Genomic DNA, 22847 nt, shown 5'->3' on the forward strand with positions numbered 1-22847 from the left:
TCTTATAGAATTAAATTATTCGGAGTTATACTTTGAAAGCACAAGAAAAAGATTCAGTTAATTTAGATGTAAACTGTAACCCACTCTGAGAGGTGAGGGAAAGTATGAGGTAGTGAGAAACATTTGTGCTCAAGTAGAACGAATTGGACTGTGATTGTACATTTTCTGTAATATAAATAAATTAGGTAAAATAAGTTAAATTCTGTGATTATTATCTGACCTAATGTGAAAGTTTTTATTATCACTAATTTTATTCTAGCATTTAATTTAATTTGAATTTTTATTAAGTATTTTTAATACTTTTGAGTATCTTTTATCTTCTAGGTTAAACATGACTGTAAGCCAGAAAAAGGATTTCATCATAGATCTTGCAACCTAGTATCAGAGAAAGAAATTAGTCAAGCAATTATGTAAATAATTATATGCATGTAGGATTGGGTTCTCAAAATCTGATTTGAGGTAGTAATGTAGCAATATAAAGTATATCTCTAAAGATGAACATTGAGAGGAGAAAACAAAAATTTACATCCCTTCACTGGTAAAATAAAGTATAGAGAAATTTAGCCTTTGATTCAAATCAGCAGTTTTCTTAGCCACAGAAACAAAAAACAAAGCCGAACACAAATGACACTCAAATGAGCTATATAGTCTGTAATTTCCTAGCTTTCAAAAACCAAATTACAAGGACATTCAGTAATTATCTAAATAATCCAAAGAAAGAAACAAAGAAAAACAGTTCTCAAGTCCTCATCATATAATAAAAGGGAACTTTTAATTGTTTTTTAGCAATTATTATATCACTCAAGACTAACTAGTTATTCAAATCCTCATTCCTAATAAACTTCCATCTAATAAATTTCTATTTATGTTTAAGCACTATGTAATATGCAAAATCAAGTAGAAATCTGTACTTTAGAAATAGTGATGATGATAAATAAATTATGCTTAGGAAGACAGTATTAATTACAGACTTGCTAGATGCAACTATTTCTTCATATCAGTTGCAAGCTGAACTATAGTATTGACATAAACTGAAAACACACTTAATGGACTTATGCTGTGATCAACATCCAGGAATTCTCTTTTCTCCTGATTTCCCATTATTTTCCTGTCCACCCCCCCCATTGTTCAAGAATATTCTATAAGATTTGAACTATGAAGGCATCGTTCATAATGATCATAGAATGATTTATACATGAACTATTTCCATTTTTATTACAGTGATTATGAAATCAATAGAACCATGTTCTCTTGAAGCTTACAGTGATAACTGGTCAGATGACTGCGGCATCAATGTTACATTTCATCTACTTTCAGAAGGATAAATACAAGATTCCATTTATTTTAACATTCTCTTATTAGATTCACAGTCAAGTCTCATTTTTTTATGTTGTACAACAGCAGTAATAATCCAAAAATATAAATGAAGACAACCACGATTCAAGATTCTGAGGATTTTGAAATGTATACTTCTGAATATATTAAGTACTGATAAAAATGATCCATTAATTCTAGGATACAAATGAACTAACTGTCTGATTACACTGATGCTAATTAGAACAAGAAAGTTGTCTATGTACTTAATCCTTGCTCTGAATATGAAAAAGAGGGTTTCTTCAAGATCCATCAGTCGATTATATTCCAAACACACATACAATATTACAACATAAGAAAATTTGTTTTTGTGTAAATCAATACAAGAACAAGGTGGTTCTGGGAGTTCTGCATTTTTAAAATTCGAATTTAGTTGATGAAATATTTACCAACTATCTACTATGTGAATGATACCAAACCATAAAAAGGAAAACCATAAAAATCAAGTGTTTTCCCCTAAATAGCCTGTAACCTGATACATTATACATGAATAAATGAAATTTGGACCTTTGGGTTAAATATAGACAAGATGATTAGAATAAGTGGATAAAAATTTATCACTCATCAAGATTTTATTCCATGAAGTCAAGTGAAGTTGTCATTATAATGCACTGCATTTATTGTCTACATATTTTCTGATTTTATAAACCTTAACTATATTTATATAAAATTTTAAAATTAATAAGCAAAAGAAAATGTGATATGATCATATCATGTAATGATAAAAAACAATGCTTGGAATAAAAATACTTATTAACTTCTATTATTCATTATTACAAATAATTTTATTGTCCAACAAAAGCTATTTTTAAGAAACAATGAGTATATACAGCACAATATAGGTCTGATAAACTGTTCTATGCATAAGAGATTGGGAACATAGTGTATAGGAGAGGTAAAAACAAATTAATAGCAAGAAATAGAATTGAATTGCTCACACCAGTTGTGCTGTATTCAATGAAATTATCCCTAATGATATATGGATGACAGAATAAAAACAATAGAGAAGAAAGAAGATTGCAAAAATAAAAGAAATAAATCCATTTAACTAGATAAGTTTTTAAATGTTTGTTTTAAGTTACTTCAACCAATGTCACCCAATAAATTCAAAAACTCAAACAAAAGGTCACTTCAAGTTTCAGCTCTGACATATAAAGAGATTGTAAGTGATCAATCTCATTTTTTCAATAATAAAATCTGAACAAACTGGGTATCAATGACCTTCAGTGAGATCACAGGCAAAATACCATACAAAAATCTGAAAGGGACGGGCAGCTAGAGAGACACAGCCAAGATCAGTTTACTGGGGCAGACACTCCAGACACAGACTTTTGTAGGAACACCTGAAGGGTGATTTTGATGAACTCCAGGAGACTAAGTGTTGACTATTATGAGTGAGAAAATACCCTAGGGGCAGGGGTTACAGTCTAAAAGGAATTCCCACAATTTCATGGATTTTCCTTACAAGAATATTACCAGGTTCCCACATTGAAGATCTTAGAAAAATCCTTTCATGGCTCTGATAAGAGTAGGGAAAGAATGAAAAACATAGTAAATTAGGAATAAAACTTCAAGGAAAAGGTTGGGAAAACTGCAGCCGGGGAAGAGAGGAAGGGTATGGGTGAAGGTATACAGTAGAGAAACAATTGTGGAAGTCATAGCCTAAAACAAGCATTAAGCAAGCATTAAGCTCAAGCCCTAGCCAGATTAAAATACTTCCTCACACCAATGATCTATTTATCTTAGTTCTAGTCCAATAAAACATACCTGGTTTTCAACAAAAAATTTACAAGGCAGACGAAAAGACAAGATAAAACACAGTCTAAAGAGACAAAGCAAGCATCAGAATCAGACTCAGATGTTAGAATTATGAGACAAAAAATTATTAAGTGCTCTAATGGAAAAAATGTGTACAGCATGCAAAAACAGATAAACAATGTAAACAGAGAGATGGAAACTCTGAGAAAGAATCAAAAGGAAATGCTAGAAATCAAACACACTAACAGAAAGGAAGAATGGCTTTGATGGATTCATCAATAAACCAGACATGCTTGATGACAGCTCAACAGAAACTTCCCAATTTGAAATGCAAAGAGAAAAGAAATTTTAAAAAAGGCAAGAACTCTGGGTTGATATCAAAGGAGTAACATACTGATAACTGGAATACCATAAGGAGAAGAAAAGAAAATAGAGCAAAAGAAATAATGATGTAAAAAGTAGCTGAAAACTTTTCAAAATGAAAAATAATGAACATAGCCTGGGAGCTCAGAGAATTCCAAGTACAAACACCAAAAATAAATAAGTAAATTAATACTACCTAGGCATGTAATATTCAAACGGCAGAAAGGTAAAACCAAAGAGAAAATCTTGGAAGACAAAAAATACATATAAATATACTAATTCCATAGAAATAAATAGGAACATTTATAAGGAATAAGGAAACCCAGTAGAACGATAAAGGTGTCAGCTCTCAAAAAAAAAATCTTAAACGTGTATGTACATATGAATGATTGTTAAAATATGTAAGGCATAACTGACAAGGAGAAACAGACAAATCTGCTGTTATGGTGGGAGATGTGAATGCCTTTCTGTCAGTAATTGATGGACTGAGTAGGCAGAAAATGTGTAAGGGCATAGATGCCTTGAACAGCACTATCAATCAACGCAATCTAATTGACACCAATAGAATACTCATCTAACAATAGGAGAGGACATATTTTTCTCAAGCTCACAAGTAATATTTTCCAAGATACGGAATATTCTTAGCTATAAAGTAAACCTTAACAAATTTAAAATAATAGAATTATACAAAGTATGTTCTTATGTGACATTGGAATTAAACTAGAAATCAATGACAAAAGAGAGCTAGAAAATCCCCAAATATGTGAAAATTAAACAACATCAAAGATGCAGAAAAACATTACACAATCCAACACCCACTCATGATAAAAACTCTCAGCAGATTAAGAATAGACAGGAGCTTGCTCAACTCGCTAAAGAATATCTACAAAAACCCTATAGCTAACAACATACTTAGTGCTGAGAAACTGGACACTCTCCCTCTCAGATTTAGATTGCAAAAATATTTTGAAGGCAGAACTAATAATGATTTCCTAATGAAGAGAGTACAGAATATGAGAGGAGTCAAAAAAAGAATAAAAGGATTTTAATTTCAATTAGGTACCTTAGCATAGGTACCTCTATAGTAAGGGACACCTCTCCCTGAAACCATCAACAGTCATAACCATGACCTTCTCTGCCTGCTCCACCTCTCATCAGGCTCCTCATCTGTGAGTGCCACCTCTTTCTATTATTTCCTCATTTTAAAATTTATCTTTTACTGTTGTGTTAATTTATTGGGGATTCTGAGAGATACCAAGTAAATATTCCTGCCAACTAAATATTCCAATTAAACATTTCAAATTCAAAATTTTCAGAAACTCAATTGTTTCTATTGTAATTGTGTTCATAGATAATACAAATATATGAACTTGTCAAAACTCATAAAATTAAGTACTTAAGTGTCCAATGCATTTTGTGTAGTTTGTTCTTTTTTATAACTATGTAGTATTCCATTATTTAAATGTACCACAATTTATTTATCTATTCTTCTGATAATGGACCTGAGGGCTATTCCTGATCTGAAGCTATTACATGATGCTGCTATGAACATTTTTTAAAAAATCATCACCTAAAAACATTTTATAGCATGTGGTTATACTTCAATATCCTTCATTAAAATAATCTGCTAAAATAGAAAACAAACAGTAGGATAATTGGTTTTGGCTCTTAAAATAATTCACCAGTATGAATAAACTGGTTGGGAAATGTTTGATAAAATAATTACCTTTATCTAATTTCTCAAAAGGATCAGAGTGATGGGTAAAACTGAGCTCTCCCCTTCTCTCAGAAATAATAAAGAATTTTCTCTGACTTCTGCACAAGAGTGGTCACTGGCAGTAGAGACGATGCATAGTCACTCATCTGTCCCCAAACTCAACTTTAAAGGCTCTGCCAACATAACCCAGTAGAGCAGCAATAAAAGCAGTCAACCAATTTGATTAAGTATAAAGAAATATAATCAAACATGCAATGCTCTAACTTCAGATTGCTTTTGAAGGTAACTTTGCAATGCTTATCCTGAAGCATAATTTATTAAATTGAAAATGTCCACAACATATCAATAGAAAATGTTTCTTCTTCAAAATGTACCATCTTTTCACAAAAACTATAAAATCTTCTTTGAGTTTGTTTTATAACAGAAACCACTTTTCACTTCATCTGCTAACAAAACCTTTCTTTCTAATATATAACACGTTCAGTATGGTTTGATTGGAGCTGTTGCTTTCACCCACCCAGACGGTACATGACTCAGACCTGGCCAGTTATAACACAGCATCTTAACAACCACCTTTGCCAACAATTGGAAGATATCAGACTGAAGAGCAGAGAAAAAGATCTGAAGAAAGAAAAGACAACAATTTCTTAGGATATGATTTGAACTTCTCAACCATCAGCACCTCAAAGCCCCCAGAACTCCCTATATGAAAGAGTTAATGCATCTCTACCTCTTTAACCCAACTTTGACTTGGGTTTCTTCCAATTACCAACAACAAACAATACTATGTTAGATACAGATGGCTCCTTTGTCTAACAAGATCTGAAGGCTGTGCTAATTGGAACATTCAGAGTAAATGCATTAGAAACTATGTGAGCAATCCAGCTTCATTTTGTTTTATCCTATCTTTGACAAAAATGAACCTACCTCTTTTTTCCCCAAACACAGCTATTTATATTTTACAGGGATAGTTTTCTACATGAATTCTTTTACATATGATAGCTTTTAAGTGATGTTTAAAAATTTATCCAGTGGTAAGGAAATATATATAATAAAAGTAAAAGAAAATATTACCAGTACTTTATTCTAACATTAATTAATTAATATAATGGAAGGAAAGGTGAGGTGCTCTATCCCACATATAAAACATGGAATTATTTATACCTAGAAACTTTACTACTAAAGGCCACACATCAAAGACAAATTAATCATCCTTACCACCACAAAATGAGAGGCTAAAACATTTGTGGACTGTCTGAATCTCCATCCAAATAACCTGTACAACCATATGAAAGTAGGACTGAAATAATTTTTAATTCAATGTGCTAATATTTTGTTTAGGATTTCTCTGTCCATGTCCATGAGGAATATTGGTGTACAGTTTCCTTTCACTATAATCTTTTCTATTTTTTTTGTTTTCTTTTGCATTAAATTTCTTTCAATTACATTATGCATTCAATATTATTTTGTATTAGTTCAGGAGTAATTTTTGTTGTAATCTTTATCTCTTTGGCTTTGTAAATTAAGTTTGGAAATATCCCCCCTATTTTCTGAAAAAGATATACAGATTGTTATTTCTTTAAATCTTTGGTAAAATTCTTTGTTAAACCATGTAAGGACTAGAGATTTCACTTTCAGGAAATTTTTAACAATGAATTCTGTTAGATCTAGGCAGGCCTAGGAGGAATGAAAATCACCAGGGGAGAAAATGGCACCATGGGAAGCTGCCTGCAGACCCTACCCGGGAAGATTAGGGTCTGGGGTCTGCTTATCCGGCATAACAGGATGCAGCTGTCACCCAGCAACCAGCTCTAGCCAATCAGACTCTAATACCCCAACCGCAGGGTTTTGCACTTAAAAACCCTGACTTAAGAACAATCCATTGAGTCCTTAGCTGCCTTGGTTGGCTCCACTCTCCCTCTAATTCCTGCTAATAAACCCTGCTCTCCTTAGCTCGCTGCACCCGTCCAGTTTCTTGAGCGACTCCGACCTAACAAATTCAATTTCTGAATAGGTATAAAATTATCCAGGTATTTCTTCCTGACTGGTTTTGGTATTTTTTTCTCAAAGGACTGGTCCATTTCATCTCACTTGACAAAGTATTTGACAAAAGAATACTTTACTGTGGGACAACTGTAATAGCATAATCAATAAATATATTTAAAAAAAAAGAATACTTTACTGCATTCTCTTATTTTCCTTGCCATGTGTGTGGGGTCTGAAATGATGTCCTCTTTCAATATTGCTACTAGCCCCTTTTGTCTAATTCTCTTCTTTACTGGGTCATCTGTTTAGAAGTTTATCAATGTCCGTGATCTTTTTTAAGAAGCCAGGTTTGGGGTTCATTGGTTTTCAGTATTATTTTCCTGTTTTTAAACTTGTTGATTTCTCCTGTTTGGTATTTCCTTAATTTTGATTTCACTGGATTATATTTACTCTTAATATTCTAGCTGCTTAAGCTGAAGCTTCAATTCTTGATTTGAGACCTTTGTGCTCTTATAAGAATTTAAAGTTATAAATTTACCTATAAGCACTTGCTTAATTATATCATTGCTTGATCTTCATTCAGTTCAAAAATATTTTAATTTCTCCCAAGAATTCCTCTTTGACCCATGTGTATTTCAAATTTATTTATTGATTTTAGAAAGAGAGAGCAGGAGAGAGGAGAGAGACTTTGATTTGTTGTTTTTATTATTTCTGTTGTTTATGCATTCATTGTTTGATTCTTGTATGTGCCCTGACTGGGGCTCAAACCCACAACCTTGGCATATCAGGAGGAAGCTCTAATCAACTGAGCTACCTGTCCCGGGCCTCTCGTTGACCCATTTGTTATTTACAAGTATATGATTTAATTTCCCATTATATGGTAATTTTCCAGATATTTTTTCCTTTTATTGATATTTAATTCCATTCTGACATAAGAACATATTTTATATGATTTCTACTCTTAAACTTTTTAAAATTTATTTTGTGGCTCAAAATATTTTGGTGAATGTTTCCTTAACCTGAACTTAAGAAAATATGTATTCTCCTGTTTGTAGAATTTTCTATAAATGCCAATTATATCAAATTGAATGATAATGCTGTTCAAGTCATCGTATACTTACTGATTTCATGCTTACTTGTTCTATCAATTACTGAAACATGAGTATTAAGGTCTCCAAATACAATTGTAGATTTGCATATTTGTGCAAAACCACTTTTGTCTTATGTCTGTGAATATTCTCTTGTAAGATACATACATGTTTTACTATTATATCTTGTTAAATAATCAATCTCTTTAACATTATGTAATGTTCCTCATTCTCTGATAATCTTCCATGATCTGAAGGCTGCTTTGTCTGAAATTAAAATAGCTACTCCAGTTTTCTTTTGATATATTTTTCTTGACCCTGTGTATTTTACCGATAATCTCTCTGTGTCCTTACATTTGTTTCTTGTAGGCATCACATACTAGGATCTTGTGTGTACGGATGTGTGTATGACATATATATGTATATGACTAATTCTGTCATATAATTGGTACACAGACTTTTTATTTAAAGTGATTATGGTAACAATTAAATTAAAATCAAGCATCTTGCTAGCTACTTTCTGTATGTTCTATTTCTTTTTTCTATTCTACATTCTCTTGGGTTAATTTACTATTTTTAAAATTAAATTTTATCTTCTATTTTGATTTATTATTGATACCTTTTAGATTTTTAAATCTTTGTTCTAAGATTACAGGTAAACATCTTTAATTAATCAGGTGTGCATTCAATTACTATTGTCCTGATTTGATTCACATGCAGTGTGTTTCTCAGAACTGGATATCCTCAATTCCTTCTCCCATCCTGTATGCTATTGTTGCTGTACATTTTAATTAATCTATGCAATAAACCATAATACATTGCTGCTATTTAGTTTTAGATAGTTAATTTTAGAGCAAGTAAATAAGAAAATGTTATCTTACCTTCATTTTTAAAATTTTTATTGTTTTTCATCTATGTGTATGTCTGTGTAGATTCAAGGTTTTATATATGTGTTGCAGCCTGTCAAGGCCTGGCAGGTCCACTCTAGAGTCGGGCAGATGGAGGAAAATGTGCAGAGCCGTGGAGATGTTGACATGCCTTTATTCAAGTGCAGGTGAGCCATGCATGGTGCAAGCTGCCTGTGTCCAGTGGGAAGCCCCTACCCCCTTAAGCACTAGAGACAAATGAAGCCGGCAGACAGCCAAGATATTGTATAACATAGTGTGATTCTGCACCTGTGAGCCTTCTTCATTACAAGAGCCATTTATCGGACCCAGTCTCGAGGCTATGAGAACCCTACTTATCAGGCCCATTCAAGGTTATAGGAAGCTGCTTCCCTTATTACCCAGACACCTGGGTGAGAGAGCCAGACTGCCTCCATTTACCCTACAATATAGTATATATTTTTTATGCCCTAAAAGTCTTTTTTGCCCTGGCCAGTATGGCTCAGTTGGTTGGAATGTCATCACATGCACTAAAAGTTTGCAGTTTCTTTTCTTTTTTTTCTAAATACATAAACATGTATTTACTCTAAACAGCAACACAGACAAAACATCATATAAATGTTAATGGAGCTTAGCTCTTCTCACTGAGGCAGTAACGAATTACAGATCAGTGAGACAAAAGTGGACGAGTAAGACATTTATTAGTATGACCTCAAGGGAGAGAATGGGCCTACAGAGAATGGCAAGAAAGGCTTAGCATAGAAGAACAACAGGAGAGCCTGTGCTGGGCTGCCTTAGCTCACTAGGAGGTCAGAGAAAAGGGGCCTTAGGGACACGGTCAGAGGATCAGCCTGGGACATGCTACTCCCCAGGGGAAGAGCACAAGTGCACTGGGTTCTTTGTTGTGAGGCTTTCTTGAAGGTGGGAATCTTAGGGCAGGTCTCAAGGGAGGCTTTCAGTAGAACATTCCTCAGTTCAGTAGAACACCAGTTCTCAGGTGTGCCTTTTTGGGGTTCTAGTCACCAGTGGTTGGCCATTGACAGGGCAGGTGGTCTATAGTCATTGCACTTGGCTCTGACACCTGGTTTTGCTGCTTTTCTGGGCCTGGAGCTGAAATATAACTGAGGTCTACATGTTATCCCCAGGGAGGAAAGACCAGGGAGGGGAGGTTACCCTGGGGAAGATTTCTTTCTCATACAGCCAGCTGGAAGCTGTGTGTAGCTCTGACAGTGGGCAGCAAGAGCAAGGCTGAACCTGCAATCAAAGGGAACTAGCTCCACAGGGCCTCGTAGAAGTATAAAAGTTTATGATGTTTTAGCAGTTGAAATACTGACATCAATATTAAATTAAAGCAAGTATTATATTACATAACAATCAAAGATACAAAATACTGAAGGAAGGGACCCTGTATGAAAAACTGGGCAATTCAACAAGTGCAGAACCATGCACCCAGGGCAGAAATAGACAGTGGCCTCCCGTGTGTGACCAGTAATCACATAGAGCAATGCTGGATCTGCAAACATTGTGCACAAACCAATCCCTTCGTTTCCATGTTGACACAGGTCCCTGCTTGTGAGGGTGCAAACTTCTTGGCTTGTGCTAGAACCCTTTTCTAATATTCCACTCTGTTTTGCAGGTTAATTGTGTAGGCCTCTGCCTGAGTTAGATCTTGGATATTTGGTTCATTTAGATGTTCCTGGATTCCTAATGAGATCTGCTTAATGTGATGGCTGGCCTCCAGTCCTTGCCTTCCTTGAAGGCAGACAGGCACACGGTGCCTGAAGGGTCAGGAGAAATAACAGTGGTTCAAGTTGTGCTTCGAGGTGAGGATGGATAGTCATCTTTGAAGAGCACCTGTAGTTTAAACAAGCCTCCTTCCTCCAGGCTCTATTCTTTCCCCAGAATGGTTCCTCCCACTTCATGAGGTTCATCCTGCCCTCAGGGTTTTTTCTTGGGACAGCCACAAAACCGAAAGGGCTATCTTTTCTCCAAGCTTTCCTCCCCTGGACAAGTCTGCTGAGGGCAATCCTCAGCACATTCAAAGGCCTAGGGCATACTTGGCCAGCAAGTAAGACAGTAGGGAGCTTCCTTTGTCTCCTGACTTACCTCCGGAGCCCACTTCCCGCAGCCCCCCAAAGGTCACAGCTTCCTCCTGGTCAGGGCACATAAATGGGTTGCAGTTTCAATCCCCAGCCCCCAGGTGGGAGGCACATTTGGGAGGCAATGGGTCAATGTTTCTCACTTCTTTCTCTCTCTCTCTAACATTAATAAACATTTTTTAAAAAGGCCTTTTTTAAAGTTTTATAGGGCAAACCTACTAGAAATTAATTATCTCAACTTTTATTTTGGAAAGTCTATCTTAAAAGTTTATTTTAATATCATAATTTCAGTGGGTGGGTAAAGATCTCTGGTTTAGCAACATTTGAATTCCTTCCAGAACTTTAAGCACTTACTCTAAAGTCTTCTGGCTTGCATGCTTTCTGACAAGAAGTCAGAGCTCTCACCACTTTGCTTTCTGTGAGCACCTCGTAGTTTCTACAGGAAAGCTGGTAGATTGTATGAATTCTGCTTTATCTTGGGCTTCTAAGACTTCCTTTGTCTTTCACCAGTTCACAGTCGGCCCCCACCATTTTGTTAACTGTTGTAGCTGAGTTTTTCTTCTCAGTGCCCAACTATGCCTGCCAGTCACGTGGTCACACCCTGCCTACATCCCGCCTCTCCTAGCAGGTGACCTTCTAATGTTTTGAGTCAGTTTGTTGCCCTGCATGCTCTGCTCTCAGAACATATATGCCAACTTATATTTTACAATGTGGAAAATCTATATAAACATAAGTGGCTTAGTAATCCATTAAACGTGTCACTAATAAAATTCTCTAACTCATGTTATGACTAAATCATTGGGATGTGTCATTTAGCTGTAAAACTTTTAGCAAGAAAATCATTAGTTTGATATATACTCTCGAATGAATGGGGGAAGGTGTTTTCTTGTTAGCCAATTAGAAATATGAATTCTATTTTTCTGGATTTTTCTTATCATGTCATCAAAGACTATCTTGGCATTCTTGTACATTCTAAAGTTAAAGTCCAAATTCCTTTAAAAGGAGGAAACAGGACTCAAGCCCTGAATTCATTTTTCCTGATTCCTTGAGAACTATTTTTTTTAAAATCAATACCACTGGTAAATTTAAAACAAAATAGCTAAAGGACTTCAAGAGCCCCAGTCACATTCACAACTAAAATAGCAACTTGACCAATTAATGCTGAACAAAATTATCTGAATGCTATATTTTTTAGAATTTTACTTCTTGCCTGTGTGTAGAGAACCTAACGCTGTAAGTGAGGACTTCAGCTTCTCTCAAGTATCTGAAGACTCTGACAGGCTTAGTTCCTTGTCACCTCAGCTCCACAATGAATAATGTCAGTCGAAACAAAGATTGTTTCTTAAAATTACACATTGCTAATAAAAGGAGAAATTGTAGAAAATGAAGCTTTAGATAAGAGATATCTTTATTCTTCCTGAACAAAAGGTATCTTTCCAAATACCTTTAGAAAGAACATTAGGTGTATGGTATCTCTGTGATGTCGCCCTTTACGGTCTATGGATACTCAAGAAAGAAGAACACAGCCTGATGGACGGAATTCTTCCGGCATTGCTCAGTTAAAACACAATGTATAATACAATGTTGTCGTTGAAATTAATTGATCTTTCACATCCAGGGGAAAAATCAGTGAATCACTGACTAGTATAGCGTTAGCCTCCTTTGTACTGTTTAGAGACGATGACTCTCATCCACTTACTGAACTCACAGAGTTAAACGGAAACATGCCCAATGCTAACTACTACACAAAGAGAATGAAATGATCACAAAAATGAAATAGGGTTTTAGAAATGGATCTTGTTGTTTCTTACATTCCCAAATGAAACAAAAATTCTTCCTTTAAGGAATTATTCAGATTAAATATGCCAGGAGTGGAGAATTGAAAAAAATAAGTGGAGTATTCTCATTAATTTATTTTTATACTAATATTTTAAAAGAAATTGTATTTGATTATTCTGGATACTGTTCTAAAGGTTAGCATTTTGGAAAAGAAATTAGGCAGTCAACCTATGGGTAGAATTTCATAATTGTTATCATGTGTTAGTTTTTACTATGTACTAGGCACTGTTTGAGAGGTTTTATATGAATTGTTTCATTTATGTAAAAAGTGATACATTAGTTAATTACTTCTTAATGTGGCCACTGGGGTTCTGGTAAAGGAGACGTTCCTATGACAGCAAGGAGACAACATCGATAATAAGTACATTTGAAGATAGATCTTGGAAAGGCCAGAATTCTTTCGTATTTAAATTTTATGATTTTTTTCTTTTCATATAAAAATGTGCTTGTTAGGGGAAATTATCAGCATATAAAATGAAAAAGTTCTTTAAAAAATTGCATAAACTAAGGTGAAACCAATTCTCAAGTATTTTTGAAAAAAATTAGAATCGTATTTCAAATAACTAAGAACTTGATTTCTAAGCTAGCAGCTTTTTTAAAAAAGTGAAACAAATCAGGCAGAGAAAATGTTATTTTGCAGTATGTGGAAATATGGAAGTACTATACTCTGATACAGTATTACTGATACAGTAATGAGTTTGCTTTTTTGAAACAAGCTGTATCACCTTTTTGAGAGGCATTTTGATGAGTTCTGGAGAGTTACAAGTAGTGATCTCAAGAAGTTTGTGTTTTAAAAAAACATACATGCTCAAATAAATGACATCTTGAGAATTTAAAAGGCAAAAAAACAAGTTTGTGTTGCAGTTGAGAGGGCAAAACTTAGAGTTTGTGAAGCATCCTATAGCTCTCTAGATATGTCACAAATGAGACTATAAGACACTACTGATTGCAAATGTCTGAGCAGAAAGTGCTGTAGGTTCCGACCAGCTAATAGCTACTTCACAGTATAAGGAGTGAAAGTAAATTTCAAGGATAGATAAGAGTAGAAAGAAAAGGAGATTATTCTGTCCCAGGGGACCCTGGCAAGGACATAGGGTTACAGCCTTGCATTGTGTTTTTCTTAAGGATCTTGTTTATCATAAACATATCTACAAATCTGTAAGTTACTAAGTGCATTTGAAAATTAAATTGAGTTCCATAAATTTACTGTAGACATCATTTGATTTTAAATAAAATTTTGGCATATTCTCATTATTTTCTCTGGTAGATCATTTTGTTTTGTAAAAATAATTAGGGGTGAGCTCAATTTAAATTAAAACAGTTTTGTTTTTTAAAAGAAATGTGATATTTATATAGAGGGTACAGAGTTTGTTAGTTTGCTTCAGGTTTAATATTTATGATACTTCATGAAATTTCACCTACCATTTTTATTCTATGATTAAATTGGAAAGATTTCCAGATCTTAACTGTTTTTGCTATTTCCATTTAGTATTCTAGACTTGTATAAAGCTCAAAGTTTGAAATAGGGTCTAAACTAAAGTATGAAAATTCCTTTAGTTATAAAGTATACGTATAGAGTGAATAGAACAAAAAGATTTTATTAAGAACATACTCATATGGTTTATGGGCACAGTGGGCTTATGAGTTCTGCTCAATTAGGAGTGGAAATTGTATATACACTTTTTCTTTTCTCTTTCACAGTCCCTTGGACATCAGAACCAATCTATATAGTACAAATTACTTTTCTACCTCTTTTCTCCTCTTTCTAATGGAGAATTAATTCACTGAGATTGGGAAAAATGCCTGCATAGTCCATGTCAGCAAAGAGAGAAAACAAATATATAAAATTATAATTTCCTAGTAAAATGAATCAAATCATATTGGAATGTCAACCAAAATTCCATATTTCTTGATTAGCCAGTAAAATAATAAAAATAAAAAAAGGTGAAAATACACAATTTGATTTTAACTTCCTAGAGCTAGAAGCCCAATGCTAATATAATGAAAGAATATTCAGCTTGAAGTCATAGCACAGATTTGAGGACTGGTTTTCTTTTTTCATTGAATGGCTCGGAGTTCGTTATCTCATTTGTGTTATTTCACAGCTCACTATTTGATACCTTCTAAACAATTTCATTGGAGATGTTACATAATATATGAAGAGTTAAAACATAGGGAACCCAGATGGAAAGATGCTTTTTGAAAGCATTTGTGTAGTTAAGTGAACATTATTTCCTTTTGAACTCCTCCTATTATTAAAATTCATCTTGAATTCCAAAGTTCTTCTTATCTCAGCCTTCAGAAATGGCATTATAATATTTTGTTGTGTTTATTTTTCCTCTTATGTTTTATGATATTTGTTCATGACTTTGTTTTGCTCTAAGAAAATTTACAATCTCAGCTAGTAAAAGTTCAATACAAGTGATACATCTGTAAAAATTAATTTTTATACTGCACTGATAAGAAGATGTAACTTAGCACCTCCGCCACACAATGATTTAGTATACTTACACTACTTTCATATTTAGTATGGAACTACTTAGGAAATAAAATAAAAGTAGAGTGGTTAAAAAACTTATATCTGGGATTGGGCTTGAGGATGGGAAGAGATGGGCATGCATTGCTTTAAATTATACATAGTTTTCTTGTTTGTTTGTTTTTAAAAATATGTTTCCACCTGCATGTGTTGTTACTCTGGCAAAAATAAAATTAAAAAATAATATGAAAAAGAAAAAATATATTTCTTAATATAAAACATGACACCAATGATCAAGTGACTTAGACTCAGCACTTCAAATACTATGTTTGAAAGGGTCAGTACTCCGAGAAACTTGGTGTTTTTATGTGGAGAAAAGAAAGCAGATTTGTTTAGGGCATTTAATTACACAAATACAAAAATTATTGTGAAGCTTCACTGTTTGGTCTTATCTGTTTTGATCCTTAATCTATTTAGAAATAGGTAAAGGTGGAAAGATATATAGAGAAATGTAACTCAGTTCAACAATTATTTATCTATTACCTACTATATGTTGTATGTTGCATTGTGCTAGGTATTAGGGATACAAAAATGGAAAGTCGTGGTCCACGCCCCCTGAGAACTTAATAGAGAATATATGGGGAGCTATATATGTGCCATTTCATCATCTGTAGTTCATGCTCCCTTCAGAGTTTCGCAGAAATGTTTATCTGCTGCATGATAGAAAGAGTTGGCAGAGGGAAACTGTAATAGATGAGATGGTCACACAAAGGAAATAACTGACCTCAGGGAGCTGAGTGATACCTGAAAACTGGGAAACTGAGAGTCATGTAAAGAACTAAGAGAAGTGTTAAGAGCAGGAAAGCCAGAAGCTCTCCCTCATTCAGTAACAATTTCCCTTTCAGGGAAAATAGGGAGACTGGAATAGCAAGTAGAGAACCAATGGATAGTGGTGTGAGAGGAAGTTTGAGACACAGGCAGGGGCCAGGCTTTGCACAACCACAAGGCTTATATGGCCCTCAGTGAAAATGAGCTTGACACCCCTGCTGTAAAGCAAGAGGCACAGGACAATGAATGAGTAGCAGAATTTCGTTACCTATAAAGTACTGCCAACAGGTTACAAAGGCTGTGCTCACACATTTCAAGAATAAGAACAGCAGAAGGAGGACAAGGAGAAGAGGAAAACGCAAAGCATTAGAAACAAGATGGAAAGAGGAGAAAGAGAAGAAGGAAGACAGGAAGAGAAAGCAGGAGGAGATAAGAGCTGAGCTGTCAGTGAAATACAAGCACAAGCCATGCACAGACACTGAACAGAGCCCTGTATTGTGTATGCGGGATCTTAATGATTTTCATAACTAAGAAAGGCAACTCGGGTTTGGGAGCAGGTCAAAAGTATGGCATCCACTTCATTAATAAAACAAGCCTTTATGATTTCCTAAGCAGGAAGCTTTGCGATAAGTGCTAGGGAGAGTCATAAGATACTAGGTTCTTAGTGTGAATTGATAACTGGGAAGTCAACAAATTTAACTTCCTGTTAGATGATGTGTACCTATCAGAGATTAAACTTGCAGCTTAGATATTAAAGAAAAGTCTGTGATTTATTGATATCTTAATGATTAATTCAACACAATGATTAATTCAAACAAAAGTAGACTCTTCCCTTATGAAAGACTCAAGTTTCATAAATTAGAAATACCATGATAAAATGAGAAATATTTGATCAAATTCTGTCTTCTGAATAATCAAGAGCTCATTCACTATTCATTAGGTTGGTTTTTCATGAATTATCTTCATAGAAAATGCACATATCACAACTCCAGCATAACCAATGACTCAGAGAAACCCTTATTCAACATACTATATGAATTAGCAGTGTTTTGGAAAGGATGCATCACTCAACTGGACTTGGAGACATGCTTCTGCAATAGAGACTAACTAAAGAGTCCTGAGGCTGACAAATCATGCAGCAGTGGCATAGAAGGTAAAGTGGCAGATTGAATTCTCAATATTATTAGAAAACCATAGGAGTGGAATTTAAGGTTTGCTGTCAGAATTTAAACACCGCAAAGAACATAATTTTGAACATAATACCACCAAGTTGTCTGTTTAAACTTAGTTGAAAGAAGTTATATTGGTGGACAATTTTCTGAAGGAAATAATACATCCATTCTCCCAAGTGGTGTATCTCAGCATTGATTAGCATCCACTTACCACACTTCTCATTACACCCTAACCGAGTACACACATTCAAGTGCATGCGCCACTCACACGGGCGTCCACGTGCTACAAGCACCAAATTGCTTTTACTGATTGTATGAGAGCATGAAACTACATTAAGGGTTAAAGTGAATCTTGCTGCTACATTTATTGTGAAGAAGCCACTTAAGTTGAACTGTGCATTACAGTACTAACTTTTGAAAGATTCTTGGGAGAGCCTTCTTTATGATCTTAGTATTGTAAAAATTTGTGCTTTTTCTAAATAGTTTGCTTTCTACTTGGGACACTGTGAATTATAAATCTGACTACCTTTCTGTCTTAGCATTGGCTAAAAGAAAGCTTAAGGTTATCAGGATATCACTGTTAAGAAATACAAACAATCATCGTTTGCATCAATTCTGTCTCCAAGTAGCATCTCTGCCTGCATTAGTTCCCTACCAAGTCCTTTTCATCTACTTCCACTGTGTGGAATCTTGTTTCATTTTATCTACATTAAACATTTTTGTAAATCCACTTTCATAAAAAAAAACATTTTTTTAACTAAAATCAGAGATGGAATTAAGGCAACTTTTCTAAAAGCAATTTTTTTCAATCGACAAAGTATTTGAGGATGGAGGTCGAGAATAATACTTACCACAGTATTGGAATATAGCAATATCAATAGGAAAGACTTTCAAAATAGCCAACTATAAAAATCAATACATACATAACTAAGAGTTTTTCTTCCCTTTGTAAAGAAACTAGCTACTTGAATAGAATTTCCATCAAAAAAGGATTTGATTTTTTAATTTAATTAAATTAATTAATTTATTGTTCAATTGCAGTTGTCTCATCTTTTTCCCCATTGTTCACCCCTACCCGGTCCCCCCACGCCCACAGTCAACCCCCACTTTTGTCCGTTCCCATGAGTACTCTATGCGTGTTTCTTTGCCTGCTCTTTCCCCTTATTTCCCCTTTATCTCCCTCCCCCCTCTCCTCTGGTCACCATCAGTTTTTCATTCAATATCTTTTGTTTCAGTTTCAAGTGTACTGCATAATGGTTAGACAATCATATACTTTACAAGAAAAGCATTTTAAAATCTGGCTTGTGTTCAATATAGTTAAGCTAGTAGTAAACATATAGACTTAACATCAGGTTAGACCTTTTTAAAATAATTTAGGTACAATTTAATAAAAATATCTTTTCTTCTTTATAAAGCCCTGATAAAACCAACGAGTGTGGTTCCATTTTATTAATTTTAAGTACACATAAAGGTAAAGACATTTCTTTGGCAACTACCTTGATTTTTAAAAAGTAGTATGCTGAAAAAAGTACTAGTATATGAATTTTTTGTGCTATTATTATCATATTACAGTGAAAGGAATGATTTTCAAATGAGTATTAGAGAAAACTTGTGTTTAATCTAGTCATCCTCTGGGTATGTTGAGAGAACTACTTTTCTAGTTTCATGACAACTTCCTCAACAATCATATTTCCTAAAAGGAGTTAAAACATCTCTTTAACAGGATAATTTAACATATATACAGTTTAGAGAAAAAAAGTATAAGGATGATGATGCATCATATCACTAACTGAGTTACCAATGATTAATCAAAAAGATTTTCTAGATACAGTAGGAAAGTATACTTTATAGTGATAATCCATCAATCGCCCTAAGAGTCAGACAGTGTAATAAATCATCATTTAGTGGTGTGTTATGTCTCCTCTAGGCCACCAGAGCAAAATATATAAATTTTACTAAAGTAAAAGACATTCTAGGATCTTGTTCATCTTGTATAATCAAATTATTTACTATATACCTGTAGGACTTTAATATTTTTAGCTTGAGCCACATGAAAGCCATTAGCAAATATCTTTCTGTCTCACATAGGGAACTGTGGCGATAAGTTTATGAATGTTTACCAAACAGAAATGAAAGATAAGGTTTATAAGTTTACTCACTGTCCACTTGCTGAGCCATTAGTCCAATTGACAGATAAAAATTTTTAAAATGTGCCTTTGTAATTCTTTGCAAGACAAATTTCTAGATTCAAAGCTTGACCTTCTGAGGTTACTCTGCTCACTGCATTTTCTACCTTTCATGGAGTTAAATGATTGTATGACCCTATGAGAAAATGTATTAAAGACAAAGTATTTCTAAAATATTATTGCATTAGTACATGGCAGCTATCACTCTCTAAAATTACTTTTTCAAATTTTAAATACAAGGGATTACAATCTGATTACAAAAAGAAACAACAGTCGAGTTCTCTAAGGCCAAGATTGAAACATGTTTCATTTACTAAAGAATCCACCAGAACTACAATCTATGCATTTCATTTTTCTTTTCAGGAATGGCACTTGCTTTTTGTAATTGCCAAATTAAGTTTACATATTTGAAATGTCTGCAAATAATTACTTGACCAGTGGGTGAAATTTACACAAAAGAAATATCCAAAAACTCAGAGTTGCCCTAATATGAAATTTACAGTAATAAATCCACATGTTGGTGTTAGGATTCCATGTCAAAATAACATTGTAAGGTATTACTCTTAGAATACTGTGAAAAATTAACAAAATAAATTAATTCATCTATTAAGAATAATCATAGCAATCAAGCAAGAAAAAGAATATAATCTAAGTAGCATCTCAAACATCAATGAAATAAGAGAAAAAGCAGAGTTTTGGAATGGAGCGAAGATTGGCAGCTCACCTCAGTTCCTTGCATCACCTCAGTTTCCAAAAGCCATGCTGATAAGAAGACAACTTAGAATTGTAACGCTGCTGTAGTGGCTTCACGTGGCTGCTGTATTCTACAATGTATTTTTATTCAAATATACTTGACATATAACATTGTATAAAGTTAAAGTATACAACATAGTAATTTGTTATATTTATACATCATCGAATGATTCCCATTGTAGTGATAATTAGTACTTCTATCAAATCGCATAATTATCTTTTTATTCTATTTTATTTTTTAAATATATTTATTGATTATGCTATTACAGTTGTCCCCTTTATTCTCCTCCACCCTGCACACTCCCTTCCACCTGCATTCCCCCCCTTTAGTTCATGTCCATGGGTCATACATATAAGTTCTTTGGCTTCTACATTTCCTGTACTATTCTTAACCTCCCCTTGTCTATTTTCTACCTACCATTTATGCTACTTATTCTCTGTACCATTTCCCCCTCTCTTTCCCTCCCACTCCCCCACTGATAACCCTCCATGTGATCTCCATTTTCTGTGATTCTGTTCCTCTTCTAGTTGTTTGCTTAGTTTGTTTTTGTATTTTTAGCTTTGGATTTTAATAGCTGTGAATTTGTTGTCATTTTATTTTTCATATTTTTATCTTCTTCTATTTCTTAGATAAGTCCCTTTAACATTTCATATAATAAGGGCTGGGTGATGATGAACTCCTTTAACTTGACCTTACCTGGGAAGCACTTTATCTGCCCTTCCTTTCTAAATGATACTTTTGCTGGATAAAGTAATCTTGGACGTAGGTCCTTGCCTTTCATGACTTGGAATACTTCTTTCCAGCACCTTCTTGCCTGCAAGATTTCTTTTGAGAAATCAGCTGATATTCTAATGGGAACTCCTTTGTAGTAACTGTCTCCTTTCCTCTTGCTGCTTTTAAGATTCTCACCTTGTCTTTAATCTTGGCTAATGTAATTATGATGTGCCTTGGTGTGTTCCTCCTTGGGTCCAACTTGTTTGGGACTCTCTGAGCTTCCTGGGCTTCCTGGAAGTCTATTTCCTTTGCCAGATTAGGGAAGTTCTCCTTCATTATTTGTTCAAATAAGTTTTCAATTTTTTGCTCTTCCTCTTCTTCTGGTACCCCTATGATTCAGATGTTGAAATATTTAAAGATGTCCTGGAGGTTCCTATACCTGTCCTCATTGTTTTTTGAATTCTTGTTTCTTCATTCTGTTCTGGTTGAATATTTCTTTCTTCCTTCTGGTCCAAATTGTTGATTTGAGTCAGAGTTTCCTTCCCTTCACTGTTGGTTCCCTGTACATTTTCCTTTATTTCACTTTTCCTCTAATTTGAGACCATATTCAACCAATTCTGTTGACATCCTCATTACCAGTGTTTTGAACTGTGCATCTGATAGGTTGGCTATCTCTTTATTGTTTAGTTGTATATTTTTTCACCATAATTATCCTTTTGGAAGGAAGCTTTTTAGATGGATATCAGAGAAGCACCACCAAAAAGCTTCATCAGGCTCATTGTTTGCCTTCTGCTGATAATTTCACTATCATTATTTACAAGACATTGGCTAAAATTCCATTTTACTCGACTGGGTAATTGCTGGAATCAGACATAATTTCAAATACATAATCTTACATTCATAATACATATGTTCACAATACCGTAATTTTTATATAATACCATAATTTTAATATAATATTTGCAATATGATTTCCATAATAAATTATTTACAATTAATATGTCACAAAAGATTTATATACAATATATATAAAGAGCTGTTACATATCAATAATAAGCAGCAAACAATCCAAAAAATGAACAAAGTATTTGAAAAGACACTTAAAAGAGCATATAGAATAAGATATAAGCATATCAATTCATGTTAACCTAAATAATCATAATGAAGTTACAATATCAAAACTTGAATGAAAGGGTAAATTCAAACTTATTAGAAAAATTGAATTAAAAAGATAGACATTACCAAGTGTTGATGAAGGTGAGGAGAAAGTAGAAATTTCATACATTTCTGGTAAGAATGCAAAAATGATAACTATTTTGGAAGTTCGATAGTTCCTTATACATGCACTTTTCATATGACTCAATTATTCCACTTCTATATATTTAATGAAGATAAATGAAAACTTATGAGCAGACAATTTTGTGTGTGAATATTCATAGCACATTTGTCCATTATAGCCCCAAACCAGAAAGAGCCCAGACGACCAGAACATGTGAATGGATAATCATATGGTAAGGTGAATATAACACAATACTACTCAGCAACAAAATCAAACTGCAGATCCACCTAACGGTATGGAATGACCTCAAGAACATGGTGCTGAGCCAAG

At 34.0% G+C, this 22847-nt stretch overlaps 1 pseudogene; it reads right to left on the reverse strand.

Moving 5' to 3' along the window:
- Positions 1–10662: 10662 nt before the first annotated feature.
- Positions 10663–11337, reverse strand: LOC112299824 (SUMO-conjugating enzyme UBC9 pseudogene; annotated as a pseudogene).
- Between the last annotated feature and the right edge of the window lie 11510 nt (positions 11338–22847).

The sequence above is a fragment of the Desmodus rotundus genome, chromosome 6 (assembly GCF_022682495.2).
Source record: "Desmodus rotundus isolate HL8 chromosome 6, HLdesRot8A.1, whole genome shotgun sequence".
NCBI lineage: Eukaryota > Metazoa > Chordata > Mammalia > Chiroptera > Phyllostomidae > Desmodus > Desmodus rotundus.